Source organism: Adiantum capillus-veneris, chromosome 16 (assembly GCF_014529385.1).
Source record: "Adiantum capillus-veneris isolate H3 chromosome 16, ASM1452938v2, whole genome shotgun sequence".
In the NCBI taxonomy this organism is placed as follows: domain Eukaryota; kingdom Viridiplantae; phylum Streptophyta; class Polypodiopsida; order Polypodiales; family Pteridaceae; genus Adiantum; species Adiantum capillus-veneris.
The window spans coordinates 42,394,372-42,420,409 of NC_140946.1; the positions used below are offsets into that span (position 1 = coordinate 42,394,372).

Genomic DNA, 26,038 nt, shown 5'->3' on the forward strand with positions numbered 1-26,038 from the left:
TCGTTAAGATCGCTATAATCCACACATACCTGTATGAACCCATCTTTCTTCTTTATCAAAATAATGGGAGATGCCCATGACAAAGAATTGGGTCGTATGAACCTTTTCTTTCTAATTCAACCACTTGCTGCTCCATTTCATGAGCTTTGGAGTGGCTTAAATGATAAGCATGCTAACTTGCTTATCGGTTGGATCCTTAAAAGCATTTATGGTTTATTCTCCAATTCACTATCTAGATAAGCTCTAACATTAGGGGCTCCTTAGAAAATCTTATGTGTATTTAGGGCAGTTAGCCCAAAGACTATTTTTTGAAAGCTGAAAGGAGAGCTATGCCACGTTAGCGAAAAGACACAAATGAGATCGTGACTTTTCTTTCTCCCACTTTGTCACTCTTTCTCTGCACCCGACATCAGTTTCTTCTGCTTTATTGAACCTGCTCTTCTTGCAATCTATTCTGCTCTGAAGTAAAAGTAGGCGTCAGTTTCTTCTGCTTTATTGAACTTGGTCTTCTCGAATCTATTCTGCTCTGAAGTAAAGGCAGGTACAACTCTCTCTCTCTCTCTCTGTCTCTCTCGTGAGATGAGTACGGATGTGCAGGTTATTCCAGCCGGGGGCTGTGTGGACTCTATCTCTCTCTCTCGTGAGATGAGTACGGATGTGCAGGTTATTCCAGCCGGGGGCTGTGTGGACTCTATCTTTCTACAGATTGAACTTGCTCTTCTCGATTCTATTCTGCTATGAAGTAAAGGCAGGTACAATTCTCTCTCTCTCTCTCTCTCTCTCTCTCTCTCTCTCTCTCTCTCTCTCTCTCTCTCTCTCTCTCTCTCTCTCTCTCTCTCTCTCTCTCTCTCTCTCTCTCTCTCTCTCTCTCTCTCTCTCTCTCTCTCTCTCGTGAGATGAGTACGGATGCGCAGGTTATTCCAGCCGAGGGCCATGTGGACTCTATCTTCCTACAGGGGTTGAAGCAGGAGCAGACCCCGCTGGGGCTGCATCCTCTATATTCCGCGTGGTACATGCTCTGCACCCTGCGGGGTAGCCTTTGTTGCAGGCAATATCAAGTCAGCTAGGGGCTGCGTGTGGTAGATAGGACAACTTCGGACATTTTTGGTTCGACATCGGGCACAAGGTCCTTGCATTACTTTTGGCTTATGGTTCATGCCCGCAGTGGGCTGTGAATGTGCTTTTACCCGCCATGGGTTGTGGACTACTTACTCTCCACCTGGTTTCAGCTGAGCCAAAGTGTTGAGGCTTTTTGAGGTTATTCGACTGGTCTCCCGAGCGGGGCTTGAGTCCACATTCTGTATGCAAGACAAGGTGAGCCGTAGTGCTCCAAACCCTATCCTACTCCTTTTTTGATTGAGCCGTGTTGGCTCCCCGAGTCGAGATGAGTCTCTCCTCACTCGTGGGATATGTATTGAGTTGGATTTACTGGTGACACCGGCCACTATAGACCCGGCCTTAGTTCGCTCTTGGGCTATTGTTGAGCCCGTGTTCAGTGCATTGTGCCTCCTTATGCTATGTATGCACCTGGGGGTTAATATATGGTATAAGATCTTTTGAAGATGACCTCGCTAAAGGCATGAAAAGCTGGCCCAAGAGGCAACACAAGTGAAAGAAGAGGGGAGTACAGATGCTTTGTGTGTGGACGAAGTGGAAGACCCGCCTGACTAGGGATACAGACGGTCGGGAAACTGTTTGTTGCACCCTGAGCAGAGGCACTGTGGTGCTGATTGAAATGGGCGCCGATCGAAGTCACGGAAGCTGGCTAGGGCAGATTGATTGCTGGACTAATGAGTCCCCTAACTAGTTAGTCAATGGAGCCAAAAAGGGCCCGTTGATGGTGAAGACATGCAAAGCCGTTGGCAGGCATGAAGGGAAGGACAAGAGAGGTCTCGTCGTCATCATGACTGACCCTCGAACTCAATTGATAGGGAATGTGAATGCGTGCAGTGACTTCATATGGGACCCCGGAGAAGGTGCCCAATACTGGGATGCGTTCGATTATGGAACAAAATGCATGCGTGGAGGTGCAGAGATAATAGCACGAGGGAATGCACTTGGCCGGGTTTGCCCGTCTTGATAGACGGGAGGTAAAAAGACCAGTATTGCTCCTAATGGATCAGAAGGTAATGACTCGAATGTAGGCCACAGATGGCCGATGGATTCCCCATAGAAAAACATGCTGGACGAACAGGAGATGAGCAACATAAACACGAATCGAGGGGCCTGGTACTCACACGGACTGGTATATATCAGCTGGTGGGCACAGCCAGGCAGCAGATTATGCTGAACCAGAATGAGACTAGACAGAGGACAACGAGTAGATTGTCTGGGGTAGGAAGACGCATGAACAATCAGAGTGATCGACTTCGGAATATGCGAAACAGGGCATGGGACCCCCAATTAGGTAGAGTGGGCACACTGATGATTGTAGCTTTCTTACGGTTGGTGCTGCAAGGGCTTGGTAGTCACGAGCAAGGCACGCAGGTGATAAGCAGCGTAAGGAATGTGACATGGACAAACGATAAAAAAAAGGCTGATTCATACGCAAATACAAGTCTCAGGGCAGCCTACAGTGGGGTTGCATCCTTGTCGTCACAGGTTGCGAGTGCAGACAATGAGCAGTCCTTTCAGCTGAGCCAGAGTGTCGAGGCTTTTTGAGGTTATTCGGCTGGTCTCCCGAGCGGGGCTTGAGCCCACATTCTGTATGCAACACAGGGTGAGACATAGTGCTCCAACCCTATCCTACTCCTTTTTTGGTTGAGCTGTGTCACGTGACACATCCATCCCTATGTGTCCGTGGACAAGCTACAGCACGACAAGGGTTCAGTCAGTCCAGTCAGTCTAGATTTAGAAGTTATTTGGCACTTTTGTGAGTCTATCCGTAGACCGTGCATGCCCAGTCACTTAGTGTAGATGCATATCCTTTTGTTGCACACAACATGATCATCAATATTCCCTTCAGAATCCATCAAATTCAGTCAGGGGAATTTTCCAGTGCATTTAGCCTATTTTCCCTATTTTTGGTATTTTCACTTATTATTTTTAAGTGACTTTCCAACAAAAGTAGGTAGGGCAATTTTGCTAAGAAAATATATAAGCAAACCCAAGTTAGCACTAAATGGCAGAAGAGGCAGCAATGGCTCCACGCTCAACAAGCAACTTCTCAGCACAACCCCCCCGGCAGGAGACTTAGTGTTTTCAGCCAAGGACAACCTGGCATTTTTTCCATTGCAGATCAGCCCCAACGATTTTCATTGCAAACCAACCCGGCGACGGCCAGACACAGCAGATCAGCCTAGCGTTTTTGCATTTACAGAATCCTAGCGACAGAAGGACCAAAATTCAGCCCTAGCGTTTTTAGTTGCAGATCAGCCCCGGCGTTTTGCACCTTTACCGCGACGGAAAGTCAAGGAACATCAGCGTTTTGAGTTTTCAGCAGTTAGTACCCGCAGATTAAATCCTGAACCTCGCAGATCTCACCTTCCCGCAGCAGTTCCTTGCCGCACGGTCAGTTTCCGCAAGATTTATAGTTTCAGCCCGAAAAACACAGCTTTCAGTATCTGCGTTTTCAGCGCGTTGTCTTCGCATCGTCGTCATCGACATCGTCACCGACATAGACTCAAAATTCAACGAATAGAAGATTAGCAGATTTCAGCCCATAGCGTTTTTGGACAGCAGTAGAAAGATTGAAGATTTCAGCCCTAGTGTCATCGTCGTCATCACCGTCATCATCGTCGACATAGCCTAGACTTGCATTAGTCTCATGCATACCATACCAAATTGTGCAATCATAAGTAGACCACTCTCGCCGATGAGAGTGGGGCCTTCGGAGGAGGGCGCAACTTGAATATAAGGGATGCGGGGCCAGGTAGGGCCAGTTGATATGCGCCTAACCAATCGTATGGCGCTGAGGCGGGTGACAGGCTTGATGCCAAACACATCAGCTAATGGTACCTACAGCCTAGGTATGAATAACCTTGACCCGAGGACGGTCTTGGATGCAGGATTGCCAACTATGAGCAAACTGGCTTGGAACATGGGTAGTAAAGAGAAGTGTGGAGATGCTTGGGAAGGATGGTTAGAGTCCCCGCAACCGGGGGGAATGAGCATAGAGTTACCAAAGGTGATGGGTGCGATTCTGATGCGGATGGACATTGATGTGCAAGAAGAAACAGGACGTGATTGGGGGTATGACCTAACAACGATGCACAATGATCGGATTATAGATGGGGTTATGGAGAGTCGACGGAGAATGTCCGCGAAGTTGACTTGTGGAATGTTTACAGGACCGAAGCTATGCGGGGTGGATCCACTGAGGCTATCCGCCATAAGGATATATCTAAGTTGGGAGAAGCGAGCCCTGTCGAGGACGCACAGGCATGGAACTGAAGTGAGCAAGAATAGCAAGTTCCCGACTATGGTACCCTCAACGAGGGGCCAGTTGACTCGAGATTCGCGAAGCTGGGTTGAGTGCAGCGGGAGCCCCCAAGTCTGGTTTGAGGGGCCAGGCACGATGCTTTTGGAGGGCTAGGTGTCCACTCTCTTGAGGTGTCCTACAAGAGAGCAGACAACCTTTGTTCTGGTCCGGGTAGCATGGACTATTGTAGTCAGGGCTAAAGAGTCGAACGAGATACAAGTACATCACAAAATTGGGGCCCCATTGGGGCCAATTTTTTTCCCGAATCATAGGGAGTTGGGAACGCCAGAATATCGAATCTGGATCTTTTACTATGCTCGTCTTATGGTACTGGAGCTTAATGCTCACTGGATGCAGCACTGAAGCTGGCATGGTGCTGAGTAAAATGGGCGACAACCGGGGTCACGGAGGGTGGCCAGGGTAGCCTGATTGCTAGCATGCGAGGAATTGAGGTTGGGCAGCCCGTCAAGTCAGGATGAAACGGTGAACCTGGAGCGTTGCATGGATGTCGTGATGCGGGCCAGGAAGGGCCAATTGATACGCGTATAACCAATGGTATGTCGCTGAGGGCGGGGACGTGCTTGATGCCGAACCCATCCACCGATGGCAGTTATAGTACATGTACGAGTAGCCTTAACCCGAGGATGGTCGGGGATGCAGGAATGCCAGCTATGAGGAAACTGGCTTGGGGCATGTGTGGTAAAGAGAGTTGTGGGGATGCTTGGAAAGGGTGGTCAGATCCCCGCATTCGGGTGGAATGAGCAGTGAGTTACCAGAGGTGATGGGTGTGATTCTGATGCAAACGGACATTGATGTGCAAGAAACAACAGGACAAGATTGGGGGCATGACCTAACAGTAATGCACAGTGATCGGACCTCAGCTCGGGTTATGGAGATTTGACGGAGAATGTTTTCGAAGCCGTCTTATGGGTTGTTTGCGGGAGCCAAGCTATGTGGGGCAGATCCACAGAGGTCAGTCGCCATAAGGATACAACTCAGTTGGAAAAAGCAGGCCCTATCGGGGACGAACCTGTATGGAACTGAAGAGGACACGAATAAACAGTTTTCGACTATGGTACCCTCGACGAGGGACCCGTTGGCTAGAGACGCGCGAAGCTTGGTTGAGTGCAACTGGAGTCTCCGAGCCTGGTCGGATGGGCCAGACATGATGCTTTTAGAGGGTTGGATGCCCACTCTCTCAAGGTGTCCTGCGAGACAGCACGCGACATTATTACTGGCCCAGATAGCATTGACTACCGTAGTCCCGGTTAGAGAGTCAATCGAGATACAAGAACATAACAGAATTTGGGCCGAATTTTTTCTCGAAAATGTAAGGGCGTGGGGGTTTTGGAATATCGAATCTGGAACGATTACTATGCTCATTTTCTTGTACTGGGTACTAATGCTCACTGCGCGCATCCACCTTCCCTATCAATTGAGTTCGAGGGTAGTAGTCTAGATTTTCTGTTGATGGTAGGCTTTGGCATCAGCTGTGTACTACGTTGAGGGGTCATTTTATATGCTTCTTTGAGGTTCTAGATCAGTCAGAGTTTTGCATGTTTGAGGGAGAGATGGACCAGCAAGATGGATTATTTTTTATATGTTGTTTACTTGAGTCGATCGCCTCTTCTTGTCTCTAGGTGATTGGCTGTCTTTTTGTATGTGGGATACGGTTTTGCCCCCTTTATGACAGACCACGGATCAGCCTTTCGTATGTGGGATATGGTTTTGCCCCCTTTATGGGAGACCGCGGATCAGCCTTACCGATGGTTTTGGAATTATAAGATGCTCCGCCATCATTGGTTTTGGATAAGCATAGTGGGTGATTGACACAAGAGCGTGGAATCGCTATCATGGTTCCGGACCAAATGAGTGACCATACACTATGCAGATTCATGGATCAACTGTAGTGGATATGTGCGGATTGGATTTCTTACTAGTTAGGCACATTCTCCGTGTTGTTAGAGCTTAGTAGAGTGAGCTATTCCAGAGCTGTGCGTACATACATGTTGTGGGATCCCGGCTTGAGTGAAGGGACGTGCTCTATGTTGTTCAATTATAATCGCCATCTGGGGTTGGTTTGCATTGCCTCCTTGAGACTTGGATATGCAGGTTCACGCTACAGTTCAGCCTTCCTACCATCAGCTCCAGCCCTCCTCTTGGGCCCTTTTTGTTAATCGCTTCTAGGCTCCCTTTGTCTTATCAAATCAGACCTACTTTTCTGCTCTTTTTTGACCGAGTTTTGTGGCTTCCGTCTCGGCATTTTATCCTTAATGCAACCCCCATTTGATGGCTGGGTCCGGTTGTGTATGGCTGGATGACGGATATCCTGATAGTCTTTACAAGACATGTAATTGCCTCTTGGTTATGGTGGAAGTAGTAGAACAAGTATATGACGATAGATGTACAAACCGGCCGACTTCAGAGAGGATCTATAAGTTGTTTGAGAAGGCATGGAGTAATTCATGTGAGAAGTGGCTTGTACATCGAGGGATACAATTAGAGATGACAACTCAATTTACTGAGGAGGAGATGGAGATACACAAGGGAAGAAATTGAAAGGACATAGATTGGATGCTTGGCAGCAAAGAGGTGATAACATTGACTGTCATGAGTAGGATGTTGAGACAATTTTTAGGATTTCTAGACGGCCTATGATGAGTTTAGATGCTTCACTCCTTGCATAGAGGACACAATGCCTTGTGTGGTTGATACTGTTAAGTATGGAGCCTGATTTACCCTTGTAATTTTCTGTGGTAAAAGCGCACATTTGTAAGGCCCCCATTATGAGGAGAAGCCATCGTGCGTGAAGGAAAATCACTCACCGGAAACAAAAATTTTCACGGACAAGAATCAGGGGCAACTTTAAAGGCCTCAGGGGCGGAGGCTCCCGAGACTTTTTTTTCGCCGGAATATTATGGCCGGACGGCGGCCAGAAAGTGGTCGGAAAACAACCGTTCGGTTGGCCGGTGGCCGGTAGTCAATGGCCGATGGCCGGTGGTCGGAAGTCAATGGCCGGTGGCCGGTGGCCGAATCCAATGGCCGGTGGCCGAATTCAAAAGCGGACTTGTCTTCTCAAGGGCGGCCACACATGGGCGGATTGGAGGGTCCGATTTGGACTTATTCGCACAAGGGAGGCTACACATGGTTGTCTCTCATAAGAGAGGGCACCCCTTTTGGCCTATAAAAGGAGGCCATTTCTACACACATTTCATAGTGTGAAGTTGATGCAACAAGGTGAGTGTGAGGTGGTGAGAGTGAAGCAAGGCGGGAGCTCCATTAAGGGTATAATCCCTTTGTAAACTACTTCTTGTTTTGAAGTACTAAAGCCATTGAGTGGCTGCTTTCCCGTGGAGGTAGCCCACATTGGGTGAACCACGTATATCGTGTGTACTCTCTCTCTCTCTCTCTACTCTATAATCTCGTGTATATAAATCTGTCTCTCTCCATTAAGTAATCTACTCAATTATCTATTTAGCTACGTCTTATTTCCTAACAACTGGTATCAGAGAAAGGTTTGCTCGCAGCTAAATTATCTCAAGGAAAGGATTCCTTGAATTGAGTGGGAGTTATGGCGGAGGAAGGGAAGCTCAAGATTGAGAAGTTCAACGGCAAAAACTACCAACATTGGAAGATGCAGATTGAAGACTATCTCTACCAGAAGGACCTCTATTTGCCACTAGGCGGTCTTGCGAAGAAGCTCGCAACAATGGCAGATGAAGCATGGATTCTCCTTGATCGAAAGGCACTGGGAACAATCCGGTTAAGCTTGGTGTCAACGGTGGCCTTCAATGTTTGCGGAGATGAAGACCACGGAGGACTTGATAAGGTCACTTGACGACTTCTACGAGAAACCATCGGCATCCAATAAGGTATTTCTTATGAAGCGCTTGTTCAATCTAAAGATGACAGAGAATGGTTCAGTTGCAGAACACCTAAATGACTTTAACACAAACATAAGTCAACTTCGATCAGTGAAAATCATCTCTACCGGATAGTTGGGACAACCTTGTGATGGCTGTAAGTAATTCTATCTCTGGCACAAATACTCTTAAGTTTGATGATGTTGTGGGTGTTCTCCTAAGCGAGGAAATGCGAAGGAGAAGCACAAGAGAATCATCAAGTGCTGCACTATCAGTGGAAACAAGAGGAAGGCTTAAGGAGAGGTTCAAAAACCAAAAGGGTCGTGATCGCTCAAGGCGGAGCAAGTCACGCACAAAGTCAGTTCTTGAATGTTGGAACTGTGGCAAGAAGAGCCACGTCAAGAAGGATTGCTGGTCCAAGAAGAAGAAGGAGACAGAGTCTCAAGACAACAAGCCAACATCGGAGGCCAATGTGGCAGGTAAAGTAGAGCAAGATGCTCTAATTCTCTCATTAGACAATGTGTCTAATTCCTGGATAGTAGATTCCGGGGCTTCATTCCATGCGACACCACACAAGCAACATTTCCAAGACTACACCAAAGGTAATTTTGGGTATGTATACTTGGGAGATGATGAAGCTTGTGAGATTGTCGGCAAAGGTACAGTTTCTGTCAAAACTGCTAACGGAAATGAATGGAAGCTTAAAGATGTTAGGCATGTTCCTTCTCTTCACAAAAATTGATCTCTACATGACAATTGGACGATGAAGGTCACAACATTGCATTCGGAAACAAACTGTGGAAGATCTCAAAGGGATCTTTGGTGGTTGCCAAGGGTGAAAAATTCGGTACACTTTACTTGTGTACTGTTAGCACGCAACCTTCAGCTTGTGCAGCAACTACAGAAGTTGACAGTGCGATGTGGCACTACCGACTTGGGCATATGAGTGCCAAAGGAATGCAAATCCTTCAAACAAAGAAGCTTCTACCAGGTTTGAAAGAAGTGGACTTAGAGTTCTGTGAAGATTGTGTTTATGGTAAACAAAAGAGGGTAAAATTTCAAAAATCTAGAACTGAAAGAAAAAATAAAAAACTTGAGTTGGTTCATTCTGATGTTTGGGGTCCTGCAAGTACACCATCACTTGGTGGCTCATTGTACTATGTAACATTCATAGACGATGCGACTAGAAAAACATGGGTTTATGTCATGAAGAATAAATCCGATGTATTTTCCATATTTCAAAGGTGGAAAGCCTTTGTGGAGAATGAAATAGGTACCAAGGTTAAATGCCTCAGATCCGACAATGGAGGCGAATATTGCAGCCAAGCTTTTGAAAGCTTTTGTGCTAGCAATGGCATTCGGAGGCAAAGGACAACCCCAAGGACACCTCAACAAAATGGGATTTCGAAAAGGATGAACAGGACAATCATGGAACGAGCACGAAGCATGCGGCTACATGCAGGCCTACCGCTTGAGCTTTGGGCGGAAGCTGTAAGTACGTCTGTGTACTTAATCAATCGGTCACCCTCAACGACATTGGATGGGGGAGTTCCAGAAGAGGCATGGACAAGTAAACCGGTGAATTATGCATTTCTCAAAGTATTTGGGTGTGAGGCTTTCATGCACATAGATAGAAGCCTAAGATCAAAGTTAGATGCAAAGTCCAAAAAGTGTTTCTTCATTGGCTATGGAGAAGGAGACTTTGGGTATCGCCTATGGAATCCTGAAGATGGTAAAATCTTAAGGAGTAGGGATGTAATTTTTAACGAACAAAATATGTACAAAGATTACTTGGAAAGAAAACAAACAAAAGAAACAGGTGATGAGTACATGGAGCTTGAGGACGGTGAAGACTCAAGGACTGCAAACGGTGACAATGTGCAACAACGTCAACCAAATGAGGAGCCTCAACCTATTCTCCGAAGATCTACAAGAGCAAGTAGACCTCCAGAAAGGTTTGTTCCTTCCTTCAACCATCTCTTGATCTCAGATTCTAGAGAGCCGGAATCATATGAAGAAGCTATGCAACATGAATCCAAAGAAGAATGGACGAAGAGCATGCAAGTGGAGATGGACTCACTACATCACAACCAAACATGGGAGTTGGTTGAGTTGCCTAAAGGTAAGCGGGCACTTCAAAACAAATGGGTGTACAAGCTAAAGGAAGAAGAAGGTGGGAAGAAAAGGTACAAGTTTAGGCTTGTGGTAAAAGGTTTTTCTCAAAAGAAAGGTATCGACTTCAATGAAATATTTTCTCCTGTTGTAAAAATGAACTCAATTAGGCTTGTCTTAAGCCTTATGGCTGCTCATGATCTAAATCTCGAGCAAATGGATGTAAATACGGCATTCCCTCACGGTGACTTAGAGGAGGAAATCTACATGCTTCAACCAAAGGGGTATGAAGTAAAAGGTAAGGAGAAAATGGTTTGCAGATTAAAGAAGAGCTTGTGTGGTTTAAAGCAAACATAAAGACAATGGTACTTGAAGTTTGATCGATGGATGTTGGATCATGGATTCACAAGATGCAACTCGGATCACTGCGTCTACACGAAGAATTTGGGAGATGGGAAATTCATCATCCTAATGTTATATATTGATGACATGTTGATTGCAAGTGCTAACATGCAGGACATCAAAGACCTAAAAGAGGAGCTATCCAAATCTTTTTCAATGAAAGATTTAGGTGCTGCAAAGAGGATACTTGGTATGAAAATATCAAGGGACAGGACGAAGAAGACAATAAAGCTATCTCAAGAAGATTACATCAAGAAGGTACTAGAAAGGTTTGCAATGCAAAATGCAAAACCAGTTTCTACACCTTTGGCTGGTCATTTTAAACTAACGAAGGATATGTGTCCAAAGACACAAGAGGAGATAGCCTATATGTCTAAAGTTCCATATGATGCAGCGGTAGGTTCTCTAATGTATGCTATGGTCTGGACAAGGCCAGAAATTGCACATGCAGTGGGAGTTGTGAGTAGGTTCATGGACAACCCAGGTAAAGAGCATTGGCAAGCTGTGAAGTGGATACTTAGGTATCTAAAAGGGACAACAACAAATGTTTTGTATTTTGGAGGAACTGATATTTTTCTAGAAGGATATGCTGATGCAGATATGGCAGGTGACAAAGATACTCGAAGGAGCACTACTGGATATGTGTTCACGGTTGGAGGCACAGCAGTAAGCTGGGCTTCAAAGCTGCAGAAAGTGGTTTCACTTTCTACCACGGAAGCAGAGTATGTAGCAATGACGGAGGCAAGCAAAGAAATGATGTGGCTTCACAGATTCTTAGAAGAGCTTGGATTCAAACAAGACAATTGTGTCTTGTACAGTGATAGCCAAAGCGCTATCCATCTTGCGAAGAACTCAGCCTTTCATTCAAGGACAAAGGACATTGAGGTGAGATATCACTTCATACGCAGCCTTGTGGAAGAGGGACAACTATAGCTAGGAAAGGTGCATACAAGTGAAAATCCTGCAGACATGTTTACAAAGGTGGTCAACAAGGAGAAGTTGAGCTTTTGCTCATCTTCAATCGGCATTCAAGGATAAGAAGCCAGAATGGAAAGCAGTCACAGGTTTGGTTTGGAGATCAGTCTCCAAGTGGGAGATTGTTAAGTATGGAGCCTGATTTACCCTTGTAATTTTTTGTGGTAAAAGCACACATTTGTAAGGCCCCCATTATGAGGAGAAGCCATCGTGCGTGAAGGAAAATCACTCACCGGAAACCAAAATTTTCACGGACAAGAATCAGGGGCAACTTTAAAGGCCGAATCCAATGGCTGGTGGCCGAATTCAAAAGCGGACTTGTCTTCTCAAGGACGGCCACACATGGGCGGATTGGAGGGTCCGATTTGGACTTATTCGCACAAGGGCGGCTACACATGGCTGTCTCTCATAAGAGAGGGAAGCCCTTTTGGCCTATAAAAGGAGGCCATTTCTACACACATTTCATAGTGTGAAGTTGATGCAACAAGGTGAGTGTGAGGTGGTGAGAGTGAAGCAAGGCGGGAGCTCCATTAAGGGTATAATCCCTTTGTATACTACTTCTTGTTTTGAAGTACTAAAGCCATTGAGTGGCTGCTTTGCCGTGGACGTAGCCCACATTGGATGAACCACGTATATTGTGTGTACTCTCTCTCTCTCTCTCTCTATACTCTATAATCTCGTGTATATAAATCTGTCTCTCTCCATTAAGTAGTCTACTCAATTATCTATTTAGCTACGTCTTATTTCCTAACAGATACGTAGTATGATACTGCTACGGACACTGATGAGTCCGTAGAGCTCGATGAGGGTTTGATAGAGTCCTATGCACATGACGATGGGGATGCTTGGGAGTATGTGGTAGATGAGCGCATTACTAGTGAGATGATGTACGAGGATGTGGACATAGGTGAGGATGAGTTCTTGCCTCTTGTTGAGGAGGATCAACATGATGCTCTTATGAACGCCTATGAGGCTTGTGTGGTAGAGATGACCAGTGAGGATATGCATAAGCATCAGCACCATGAGTTGCCCCAGTTTTGTATGATCTAGCAAAGTCAATGTACATTGTGGGAGCCCTCTGCGGTGTGTGAGCACGACTTAGACAATGATGTAGATGAGGAGACCCTTGATCTGGGTATGATTGGACTTTGGGAGTGTGAGGATGTTATGCATGACTTTGAGTGCGAGATGGAGGAGATGGTGTGCGGCACATGTGGTTGCCGAGATGTGCTTATGGATAAGCGCGTAGAAACTGTAGTCCATGACGATATATTGGACATTATGCACAAGGCTCCTCATGTTGTCAAGCATCACAACTTGCCGCTTGTTGTGATGAGGAGAGTATTTGTGACTGCCTTATGACTTGGGCAAGGATCAACCCGTTGTTTCGAATGAGCCGATCAGGCTCCATGTAGTCTTTGCAGAGCTCGAGTCATTTTTGAGCTTGGGCTTATCATCAATTCTGGGCTGGCTTGGCCGCGAGCTTGAGTTCTATGAGTGGCCACCTATTGATAGACATGCAGATCAGCCCGCTAGGCTTGTGCCTCGTGAGATGTTACCTTCAGTGCATGCAGGTCTCATAAGACTTTACAGATTTACAGTATGTACAAAGATTTATTTCGGTCTTGATGAAGCAGCCTTATAGCTTTGATCTGTCTCATTTTTCCTTCTAGGCTTTCGTATGTTTGTATAATTCAGATCAATAATACCAAGGTTGTTTCATTTGTGTCCATGTTTCAAAATTGTGATGGGTAAGATTAGTTTTATCGGTGATTCCTTGGTCAAAATGTACGTTATATGGGACATTCTCATGGAAACATGAAAATTTGTTGATGAGCATATTCTGTCAACCTTCTTTTGGGCTCTCTGCTGACCAGGTTTTGCGGCTTCTACCTTGGCATTTTATCCTTGATTTAGCCCCAGTTTGGGGCCTTTTGCATCAGCCCTTGAGAGGCTTTCCTCACTTTTTCATTTTCAACACAGCTTGGGGCTGATTTGGGTACAGGTCTTTGAGCAGGCCACAGATGGCCGATGGATTCCCCCTAGGGAAAAACATGATGGACGAACAGGAGATGAGCAGCATAAACATGAATCGAGGGGCCTACTACTCACACAGACTGGTATATATCAGCTGGCGGGCACAGCTAGGCAACAGGTTATGCTGAACCAGAATGAGACTAGACAGAGGACAACGAGTAGACTATCTGGGGTAGGAAGACGCATGAACAATCAAAGTGACCGACTTCGCAAGATGCGAAACAGGGCATGGGATCCCCAATTAGGTAGAGTGGGCACACTGATGATTGTAGCTTTCTTGACAAGGTTGGTGCTCCAAGGGCTTGGTAGTCACGAGCAAGGCACGCACTTGATAAGCAGCGTAAGGAATGCGACACAGACAAACGATAACAACAGGGTTGATTCATACGCAAATACAGGTCTCGGGGCAGCCTACAGTCGGGTTGCATCCTTGTCGTCACAAGTTGCGAGTGTAGACAGTGAGTAGTCCCACAGTGGGGGCTGTGTGCAGGTGGTAGTCAGAGCCCTGAGCGGGCCAGTTGGAGCCGCAGGCCATCCCAGTTGGGGGCTACACCCGGCCCTAGTTTTCTCTTGGGCTCTTATGGAGCTCGTGCTCAGTGTATTGTGCCTCCTTATGCTATGTATGCACTTGGGGCTTACATAGCATAAGGAGGCACTTATGGTGACAGTTTTTGCATGCCATGCTTGGAAGCAACTACTCTGCTATTGGAATCTGCAAATGGTGGAAAAAGTTGAGATCAGTCTCTCTCTCTCTCTCTCTCTCTCTCTCTCTCTCTCTTTCTCTCTCTCTCTCTCAAGTACTCTAAGAGCTGCCCTAAATATACACAACCAAAATACTTCTATTAAACATAAAGTGTTGATTTTAGAAATATTTTTTTTAAAAAATATATTATAAACGTAATCTATTGCAAAAATGTATACATTTCACATTAAATCTAACCCTACACAACAACTTCACACTCAACCATTAGCTAACTGCCCCATTCTAGTTTTAAAAAAGAGAAATAGATGCACTTATCTCTTGTTGAGGTCTCAAAGAGAAAATCTAGGAATGGAAGCTTCATCATACCTAACTTTAATGGTTCCAAAAGGAAGTCAAGCGTCTTCAATCAAAGTTCTCCTTTGGGTAATTGATGCTTCAAAAGACTTCTCACATGCTATGCCATAAAATCTAATATCTAACCAACCCAAATGATTTTCTCATATTAAACTCATCATTTAATGTGGGAGAATAAACGAGAACAAGGGTTAGAATATAGACATGTGCTTTCAGATTTATCTCAACACGGGGCCAATGGTAAAGGGGTCCAAATGAGAGATGGTTTGTCAAAGAGAAAGGCTAGCTAATGGAGCTTAAAGACCTTAGGGTTAGCTTCATTAAAGATCTCCAAAATTTAGTGTTAAAAAGTCCTTTGACCTTAGGTAAGCTAGGGCTGAGCTTGAGGTGGGAAACCGGCCCAAGCTTGAGGTTCTTGTTGTGCTTGATGACTAAGGTGTTTGAGGTGCTTGTCGTGCTTGATGACTAAGATGCTTAAGGTACTTGTCGTGCTTGCCGACTAGGGAGCCTGAGGTGCTTGTGAGAACACTACACAGGCTTGAGGTGCTTTGTCATGCTTGCTAACTAAGGTGCTTGGGGGTAAGGTGTGCAAAAGTCAATAATATCCCTACAAGGAGGGGGTGAGCCCTACAAGAGGGGGGATGAGAGAGAACACACACACCCTCACACAAGGCAAGCTTGGTACAAAGAAATAAAAAGGGACACTTGTCAAGTTCCTTTTCATGTTGCTCATGGTGTGCCTAAAGCCTATTGGTTGGCCTCCCCAGGGGTCCAATGATAAATTAGTTGATTTAATCAATTGTTTTAGCATTTATCAAGTCCTCTCTCTCTCAAAAGGGAAAGGGGGACACTTGTCCCAAGGCTACCCTTGCTGCTTGATATGCCCCTGCATGTAATTGGCTAGGCCTGGAGGGGTCCAATGAGCTTCAAGCACGAGCTACAAGGGGGGGTCGACCAAGGAAGCTAGGGGCATGCTTGGGGGGTACACTTTCCCACACACACTCACATACACACTCTCATTGTGTGAAGTACAAAGTGCAAGAGCTCCATCTCCTTCTCCAAGCTAGTAGAGAAGTTGAGAGCCTTCACCAACACTCTTGGCTATGGGGTGCAAATCCAACCAAGAGCTATGCTTCAATGCTTAAGCTTGCCATCTTCTCCATCTTCATTACTATGCTATTATGTATGCTAGCAAGAAGAGTGATGATAAGTGAGGAACTAATTCTTTCTCCTATAAAATGTTTCTTCTTCCTCTTCCCTACCCTCATTCCCTACTAGCTCTCTCCACCTTCGAAGGTGCTTGAGGTCTCGGGACTGAGGCTTGGGATAGTTAATGTTTTCCACAAAATTTATGTTAGGCTCGTGATGCATGAAGCTTTCCATGTTCATTGCATCACCTAGGTCATAAGGAACACAAAGATTGTATTGTACCAAGTCTCTCTTGATGGGAGAAACTATAATACAAATGGCTACTGGAGGGGGGACCGGCTCCACATAAATCCGGTCCTCAACTATTGTCATGTTCTCTAAACTCTCTCTCTTGCAAAAGTATTGTTCATGCCAAGTTAGCTAAATGCTATGTTTATGTTGCTACCATCAATTAAGTTCACCCTCTATGCTCACAAAGTAATTTCACAAAAGTACTTTCTCTAATTTCCGCTACTCTCAAAGTTAATAGGTCATTTTCATTACATGCTACCTCCTACGAAACCTTGCAAAACTATTCAAGTGTTAATACAAAAGAATCTACCCATGTCACAACATTACTCTTGTTATAATGGCATGGTGAAGCTATGCCAAGAAGAACTTATTTTAATGGTATGGCACAAGGGGAGACCTACATTATCTATTTGATTGGTCTATGCATTCGAAGACTTTACAAAAATCACCTACTCAATTTGTGGAAAGTGCTCCTGCATCGAAGGGGACATTTTAGGTTGTGCACATTTCTAAGCATTGATTTAGAGAAAACTTTTCTCAATCTACTCATTTTCTTGTGGAGGTATATGGAGAAAAAGTGATCAAAGTATGGATAATAATTTTCTAAGAGGCATCATAATTCAATTTCTGCTATATTTAGTGAAGTCACCAAGTTGGCCACCTACAGACATAAATTGTGTTGGAATTAGGGTTGCAGGAAAATGCACATAGCTTGGAGAAGATGAAGGAAGCTCAAGGCACACAACAGAGAGTGTATTACTTAGTGGTGTAATGGAAAGATGGATAGCCCTAGAATGAATGGGCGTATATACATTGCATGGGGGAAAAAACCTCCTAAAGAGGAGAAAAAATGCCCCGGCGGTCCTAAGTGTGTTCACACACATCACTACCACATCTATATGGTAATAAATCCCTCCTGGAGTGATGTGGTGAACAAGAGATGGCAGATGAGTAAAGGGAAGTGCCATGCTCTGAGGACATGATCAGTCCACAAAGGGGAGTAAGCCCAAAGCTTTGCGGAAAGCTTCAAACTTCTGAGGAGACAATGCCTTTGTCAAAAGATCTGCAAGGTTGTCCTGTGTTGGCACGTAAGCCAAGCTAATCTCTCCTGTTGAGAGCCTCTCCCTGACATAGTGGTAATGCACCTCAATGTGCTTTGTGCGAGCATGAAAAACTGGGTTCCTCGCAACTGCCAATGTGCTCTAGCTGCCAATGTAGATAGTGTTGGCAGTGTCCTATCCAACACCCAAATCTGCCATAAGGTGTCTGAGCCATATGAAGGGGATCGGGGAGCACCACAGACGGAGAGTGAGAGAGAGAAGGAGACACACGACACAGATATGGGTGGGGAGACTCAAAGAGTGAGCAGCCCCCTATACACTTATGCTATGTATAAGGTATACAAGTCAGTGGGCGCCCAGACACTAGGCGGCCGGGCAAGGCACAGACGCCTATACCCCAACAACCTCCCACTTAAAGGCGACTGTTCCTTTAAGCAAGAGAACCTAGTCTAAAGACTACAAAAGGTGAGAGAAAACCGCTCTCAACCGATGCCCACTGGCTGGCTGTGATCGTGTGCATCCGGCTGTCCTGCTCCCGTGTAAGTCCATACACCACTAGACGTACCGCACACGTACTGCAAGTATGTATGCAATACCTGCATATCTCCCTCGTGCACTATGCCATCATCAGTCAACAAACGACTGACAACCCCAACTGCAAATGCTCCCACTGCAACTGCGATATCCGGTCTCAAGATCAACATCTCATACATGAGACCACCGAATGCCGATGCAATGCTAGCGGGCCCTGCTAGCTCTACAGAGCATGCATCAACATATATGTCCCTGGAAATAGGCATCTCTGACTGACAAGGCGTGTCAGCCACATGCATCTCCTGACTGTCCACAAAAGACGCATCAACCTGTCGTGCAACCTCAGAGCAAACCAGCTGCTCTAGATGTCTGTTGGAAGACATATCCTGCACAACTATATCCCCATGCTCATTGTCGAGCATAGAAAGGAATGACTGCATAATCGCTGACATCTTAGCCTCCTCTGCAATCATCCACTGCAAACATGACCACTCAATCTGCTGTGAATCACTAGAGCTCTCATGCTCTAACTCCGTATGCATAGACTCTTGCACAACGTCCTCCTGTCGTGACTCACTAGAGCAAGACCGCTCTACCTATCTATCCTGCATAGAAGTATCTAGCACAACTGAGTCTCTGCTTTGCTCAGTCACTAGCAAAGCATGCATGTCTGACTCTGTCACCTCTCTATGTGAGTGCTCAAGTCGTGCCCCAACTGTGTGCACAACGAGCTCACTACTCTACACTCCATGCAAAGCATCCTGCAACCCACAAGCAAAAGAGACTCGCCTGCTCTCTCACTGTCTACCTGGCTGCATGATCACAGAGACAACATCGTCTCTCCCGTGATCCACATGCAATGGGTAACCTGTACCACTCTTGGCACCTCTTACAATCACTAGCGAACCCAAATGCATCACAAAATCTCGCTCTCGTAGCGAAATCTGACATCCACAATCTCTAAGCTGACCAATCGAGATCAGATTCACTGTCAAATCTGGTACATAGCGCACATGTCGTAACAAGTAAGATGCACCACTCGGTAATGACAGTCTCACATCTCCTACACTTGCTATCGCATGCACCGATCCATCGGTCAAACGTACACTGCCAAGCATCCCGCTAGAATAGCTACAAAACCATGCACGATGCGGCGTGACATGAAACATAGCATCTGCGTCTAGCAACCAGTGCGAAGGGAGTGCACTATCCACATGTATAGCATCTCGTGCATAGCTCGAGGTAAAAATGACATCCCCGTCACTAGTATACTCCGACACTACATGTGCCTCAACTGTCACAGAAACTGAGTCCATGGCATCACTACATACATCTCTGACACTACCATGTCTCCTACGATGTCACATACGACGAAAACAGCGTCGTCTAATGTGTCTAGAATGACCACAATACTAACATGTCACCTATCGGCGTACTCGTGAAGGTACATGTCTCACACGAGTCCTTGATGACTCAGATCTATCATACATATCATGTAATCTGCGCCAAAGTGCTCTCGAAGTAGTCTCATACATAACAAGAGCATATACAGATTCTGCAAGGTGCAAAGAGAGTGTAGATAGTGCCATCTCCTCTAGCTCCTGCCTCTGATCGTCAGACAAGCATGAAGGTCTACCTGCATCACCACTCAATGGTCCATGCAACCCTCGCTGTGTCAATGCGTCAAGCATACACTCTCTCCATGCCGCAAAGTCTGACCCATCAAACACGCACATCTGTGAGAGGTCACAATCTGATCGATCACCTGTCTCTGCCATGAGCACAATGTAGCAAACTAGAAAGCAAAACCACCTCACCAACAACACCTGAAAACTGTCTACCAATATGGCCAGAAACACAATGTAAAACCTATGAGACACACTCCAAAATAGAGCTCCCACAATGTCAATACAAGTCAGCCCTAAACTGGCTCGAATCGCATCAACAAAAGTCTGCAAATATGGCTGTAAAATCTGATGCAAAGTTGCACCAATAACCGTGCAAAACCTTGCACAAAATCACAAGCCAATATGACTCGAATCCGCATAAATATCTGACAAAATTTTGGCAGAGTCTCCTTTGGAACTGGAGCAAAATCTCAACAGTAAACCTCAAAGAGACAATAATATATGCCACAATGGCCAATCTGGGAATAACCTCGACCGGAATCACCTCACAAAGTCATACATATGAGCATACCCGCTCTTGCCGGAGTACCACTCAACGGCACCTCAAATGACATACATGTGAGTGATGATTGCTGCTAAAATATCTTTCAATTCATGACCAAATGTCTACCAGATAAGTATAGCAACATTTCGCAAAACCTTGCAAGATCTGTCGCTATGCGCAATACGAAATACGGCACACAAGGGCATACACAAGTGACTCCAAACTCCAACCAAATGATGACTGAAAATCACCTGTCAAAGTGGGAGTAAACTCAACCACTAAACTGTCAAAGAGCAACCTACGGATACGTAGAAGCTATGGCGAGAACCTGGATAAAATCCAACCGATTTCTTCTATAAATTGAGCCAAATCTCAAATAATCTCGGCCACAAACAAATACACAAATCCATATATGGCATACATAAACCGCCAAGACCATGGCAACATAGCTCACTCTCGCATGAGTGGCTCTCTGGACAAATGCATATCCAAAAAACCTGTGTACACCTATGAATTTGCTGGTTGCTGCAGAAAATACTCCGTGTGTGTGAGATATACCAAAAACAGTGTTTTTGGGACCCGAAAGTGCACAAATAAACCTGCTGCTGTACCTGCTGTAATTCAAAGCATAATTTCAGCAAATAGACATCACCATCGCGTCTGGAGCGTGCCAAAACCCTGACCTAGACTCCTGGATCATGTAGATCTGACTCTGTATGACGGAGCTACGCAAAAAACTGCGTTTTAGAGCCCGAAAATGGCAAAAACGAGCTGCACACAGTCTTGAACTTGCTCCTGCTCCACTCTGCATGATGCAATGTCCTCTCAATGCAAGCTCCAACGCAAGAGCTCTGCCACAACAACATCCAAGCACTCGAATGTCAAGCTCTCCTCCGCCGAGCACTTCTCTAACGAGCTCCACTGAGCTCAAAAGCTCCTCTCACCAAGGAAGCCGCAACCGCCTCCTCGACCAAGCTTGACCACACCAAGATCCTAAGCTCCAAAGACAATGCTCCTCAAGATAAAATCGCTCTCCGTGAAACTCCGCGATCGAACTCCACCGTCGAGAGCGAGCGAGCTATCGCCTCGAAGCTCTCAAAGTCGTCGTGCTCTCCGCGGTCACCATAGCTCTGATACCAATTGAAGGGGATCGGGGAGCACCACAGACGGAGAGTGAGAGAGAGAAGGAGACACATGACACAGATATGGGTGGGGAGACTCAAAGAGTGAGCAGCCCCCTATACACTTATGCTATGTATAAGGTATACAAGTCAGTGGGCGCCCAGACACTGGGCGGCCGGGCATGGCACAGACGCCTATACCCCAACACCATACACACTCAACTGTAGCAGTGAAGACTGCCTTGTACTCAGCCTCACAACTAGAAGTGGCCACAGTAGGTTGCTTCTTGCTCAACCATGATATACATGAACTACCAAGCATGAAACAAAACCCACTTGCGGACACTCGCATGTTAAAACAACCAGCTCAATCTGAGTCTGAAAAATCATGTAAGTCTGGCGGCAATGATCCCCCCTTGGGATAAAACAAGCCAAGATGTAAAGTGCCACTCAAGTAGCGGAAAATCCTCTTGACAATGTGCCAATGCTTAGACCCTGGGCTATGCATAAATCTGCTGACCTGTGAGACTGCAAACTGAATATCCAGCCTCGTGTTGCATATATAAATGAGGCATCCAATAGCAGTTTGGTAAACAGTGACATGCAGAATCACCAGCATCATGAAGATTCAATTTCAAACCTGTTTCCATGGGAGTGGCAATAGGTTTCCAATCCTGAAGTCCAAACTTACATAGCAATGTCTCTATGTAACTTTACTGACACAAGAAAATACCACCATCACACTGATTAAATTGTATACCCAAGTAATGATGCAACAGCCCCAAATCTTTCATCTTGAAAGTAGCATTCAAATCAGCCTTAAATTCATCAATATGTCTCTTATTTGGTCCAGTGATTAGCAAATCATCTACATAAAGAACCACAATGAGAAGTACATTGCCCTCACTCCTGACATACAATGTGCTTTCTGTTGGACTGTTACGTAAGCCTCGTTTAACCAAATGAGTGTCAGCCTTTTCATACTGTTAGGAAATAAGACGTAGCTAAATAGATATTTGAGTAGATTACTTAATGGAGAGAGATAGATTTCACACACAAGGGATTATAGAGTAGAGAGAGAGAGAGAGAGTACACACGATATACGTGGTTCACCCAATGTGGGCTACGTCCACGGGAAAGCAGCCACTCAATGGCTTTAGTACTTCAAAACAAGAAGTAGTTTACAAAGGGATTATACCCTTAACGGAGCTCCCGCCTTGCTTCACTCTCACCACCTCACACTCACCTTGTTGCATCAACTTCACACACTATGAAATGTGTGTAGAAATGGCCTCCTTTTATAGGCCAAGAGGGCTGCCCTCTCTTATGAGAGGCAGCCATGTGTAGCCGCCCTTGTGCGAATAAGTCCAAATCCGACCCTCCAATCCGCCCATGTGTGGCCGTCCTTGAGAAGACAAGTCCGCTTTTGAATTCGGCCACCGGCCCACCGGCCATTGACTTCCGACCATCGGCCACTGGCCATTGACTACCGGCCACCGGCCAACCGACCGGTTGTTTTCCGACCGCCGTCTGACCATAATATTCCGGCGAGGGAAAAAAAAAAGTCTCGGGGGCCTCCGCCTCCGAAGCCCCTAAAGTTGCCCCTGATTCTTGTCCGTGAAAATTTTGGTTTCCGGTGAGTGATTTTCCTTCACGCACTATGGCTTCTCCTCATAATGGGGGCCTTACAAATGTGCGCTTTTACCACAGAAAATTACAAGGGTAAATCGGGCTCCATAATTAACAATCTCCCACTTGGAGACTGATCTGGAAACCAAACCTGTGACTGCTTTCCATCTTGGATTCTTATCCTTGAATGCCGATTGAAGATGAGCAAAAGCTCAACTTCTCCTTGTTGACCACCTTTGTAAACATGTCTTCAGGATTTTTACTTGTATGCACCTTTCCTATCTTTAGCTGTCCCTCTTCCAAAAGAGTGCGTATGAAGTGATATCTCACCTCAATGTGCTTTGTCCTTGAATGAAAGGGTGAGTTCTTCACAAGATGGATAGCGCTTTGGCTATCATTGTACAAGACACAATTGTTTTGTTTGAATCCAAGCTCTTCTAAGAATCTGTGAAGCCACAGAATTTCTTTGCTTGCCTCCGTCATTGCTACATACTCTGCTTCTGTGGTAGAAAGTGAAAACACTTTCTGCAGCTTTGAAGCCCAGCTTACTGTTGTGCCTCCAACCCTGAACACATAGCCAGTAGTGCTCCTTCGAGTATCTTTGTCACCTGCCATATCTGCATCAGCATACCCTTCTAGAAAAATATCAGTTCCTCCAAAATACAAAGCATTTGTTGTTGTCCCTTTTAGATACCTAAGTATCCACTTCACAGCTTGCCAATGCTCTTTACCTGGGTTGTCCATGAACCTACTCACAACTCCCACTGCATGTGCAATGTCTGGCCTTGTCCAAACCATAGCATACATTAGAGAACCTACCGCTGCAGCATATGGAACTTTAGACATATAAGCTATCTCCTCTTGTGTCTTTGGACACATATCCTTCGTTAGTTTAAAGTGACCAGCCAAAGGTGTAGAAACTGCTTTTGCATTTTGCATTGCAAACCTTTCTAGTACCTTCTTGATGTAATCTTCTTGAGATAGCTTTATTGTCTTCTTCGTCCTATCCATTGATATTTTCATACCAAGTATCCTCTTTGCAACACCTAAATCTTTCATTCAAAAAGATTTAGACAGATCCTCTTTTAGGTCTTTGATGTCCTGCATGTTAGCACTTGCAATCAACATGTCATCAATATATAACATTAGGATGATGAATTTCCCATCTCCCAAATTCTTCGTGTAGACGCAATGATCCGAGTTGCATCTTGTGAATCCATGATCCAACATCCATCGATCGAACTTCAAGTACCATTGTCTTGATACTTGCTTTAAACCATACAAGCTCTTCTTTAATTTGCAAACCATTTTCTCCTTACCTTTTACTTCATACCCGTTTGGTTGAAGCATGGAGATCTCCTCCTCTAAGTCACCGTGAGGGAATGCCGTATTTACATCCATTTGCTCGAGATTTAGACCATGAGCAGCCACAAGGCTTAAGACAAGCCTAATTGAGTTCATTTTTACAACAGGAGAAAATATTTCATTGAAGTCAATACCTTTCTTTTGAGAAAACCCTTTTACCACAAGCCTAGACTTGTACCTTTTCTTCCCACCTTCTTCTTCCTTCACCTTGTATACCCATTTGTTTTGAACTGCTCGCTTACCTTTAGGCAACTCAACCAACTCCCATGTTTGGTTGTGATGTAGTGAGTCCATCTCCACTTGCATGCTCTTCGTCCATTCTTCTTTGGATTCATGTTGCATAGCTTCTTCGTATGATTCTGGCTCTCCAGAATCTGAGATCAAGAGATGGTTGAAGGAAGAAACAAACCTTTCTGGAGGTCTACTTGCTCTTGTAGATCTTCGGGCAATAGGTTGAGGCTCCTCATTTGGTTGACGTTGTTGCACATTGTCACCGTTTGCAGTCCTTGAGTCTTCACCGTCCTCAAGCTCCATGTACTCATCACCTGTTTCTTTTGTTTGTTTTCTTTCCAAGTAATCTTTGTACATATTTTGTTCGTTAAAAATTACATCCCTACTCCTTAAGATTTTACCATCTTCAGGCGATACCCAAAGTCACCTTCTCCATAGCCAATGAAGAAACATTTTTTGGACGTTGCATCTAGCTTTGATCTTAGGCTTCTATCTATGTGAATGAAAGCCTCAAACCCAAACACTTTGAGAAATGCATAATTCACCGGTTTACCTGTCCATGCCTCTTATGGAACTCCCCCATCCAATGCCGTTGAGGGTGACCGGTTGATTAAGTACACAGACGTACTTACAGCTTCCGCACAAAGCTCAAGCGGTAGACCTGCATGTAGCCGCATGCTTCGTGCTCGCTCCATGATTGTCCTGTTCATCCTTTCCGAAATCCCATTTTGTTGAGGTGTCCTTGGGGTTGTCCTTTGCCTCCGAATGCCATTGCTAGCACAAAAGCTTTCAAAAGCTTGGCTGCAATATTCACCTCCATTGTCGGATCTGAGACATTTAACCTTGGTACCTGTTTCATTCTCCACAAAGGCTTTCCACCTTTGAAATATGGAAAATACATCGGATTTATTCTTCATGACATAAACCCATGTTTTTCTAGTCGCATCGTCTATGAATGTTACATAGTACAATGAGCCACCAAGTGATGGTGTACTTGCAGGACTCCAAACATCAGAATGAACCAACTCAAGTTTTTTGTTTTTTCTTTCATTTCTTGATTTTTGAAATTTTACCCTCTTTTGTTTACCATAAACACAATCTTCACAGAACTCTAAGTCCACTTCTTTCAAACCTGGTAGAAGCTTCTTTGTTTGAAGGATTTGCATTCCTTTGGCACTCATATGCCCAAGTCGATAGTGCCACACCGCACTGTCAACTTCTGTAGTTGTTGCACAAGCTGAAGGTTGCGTGCTAATAGTACACAAGTAAAGTGTACCGATCTTTTCTCCCTTGGCAACCACCAAAGATCCCTTTGTGATCTTCCACCGTTTGTTTCCGAATGCAATGTTGTAACCTTCATCGTCCAATTGTCCTGTAGAGATCAAATTTTTGCGAAGAGAAGGAACATGCCTAACATCTTTAAGCTTCCATTCATTTCCGTTAGCAGTTTTGACAGAAACTGTACCTTTGCAGACAATCGCACAAGCTTCATCATCTCCCAAGTATACATACCCAAAATTACCTTTGGTGTAATCTTGGAAATGTTGCTTGTGTGGTGTCGCATGGAATGAAGCCCCAGAATCTACTATCCAAGAATTAGACACATTGTCTAATGAGAG

At 45.2% G+C, this 26,038-nt stretch overlaps 2 pseudogenes; both read left to right on the plus strand.

Moving 5' to 3' along the window:
* Positions 1 to 1,630: 1,630 nt before the first annotated feature.
* Positions 1,631 to 14,457, plus strand: LOC147438913 (uncharacterized; annotated as a pseudogene).
* On the plus strand, positions 4,040 to 5,406 carry LOC147438914 (uncharacterized; annotated as a pseudogene).
* Positions 14,458 to 26,038: the final 11,581 nt, after the last annotated feature.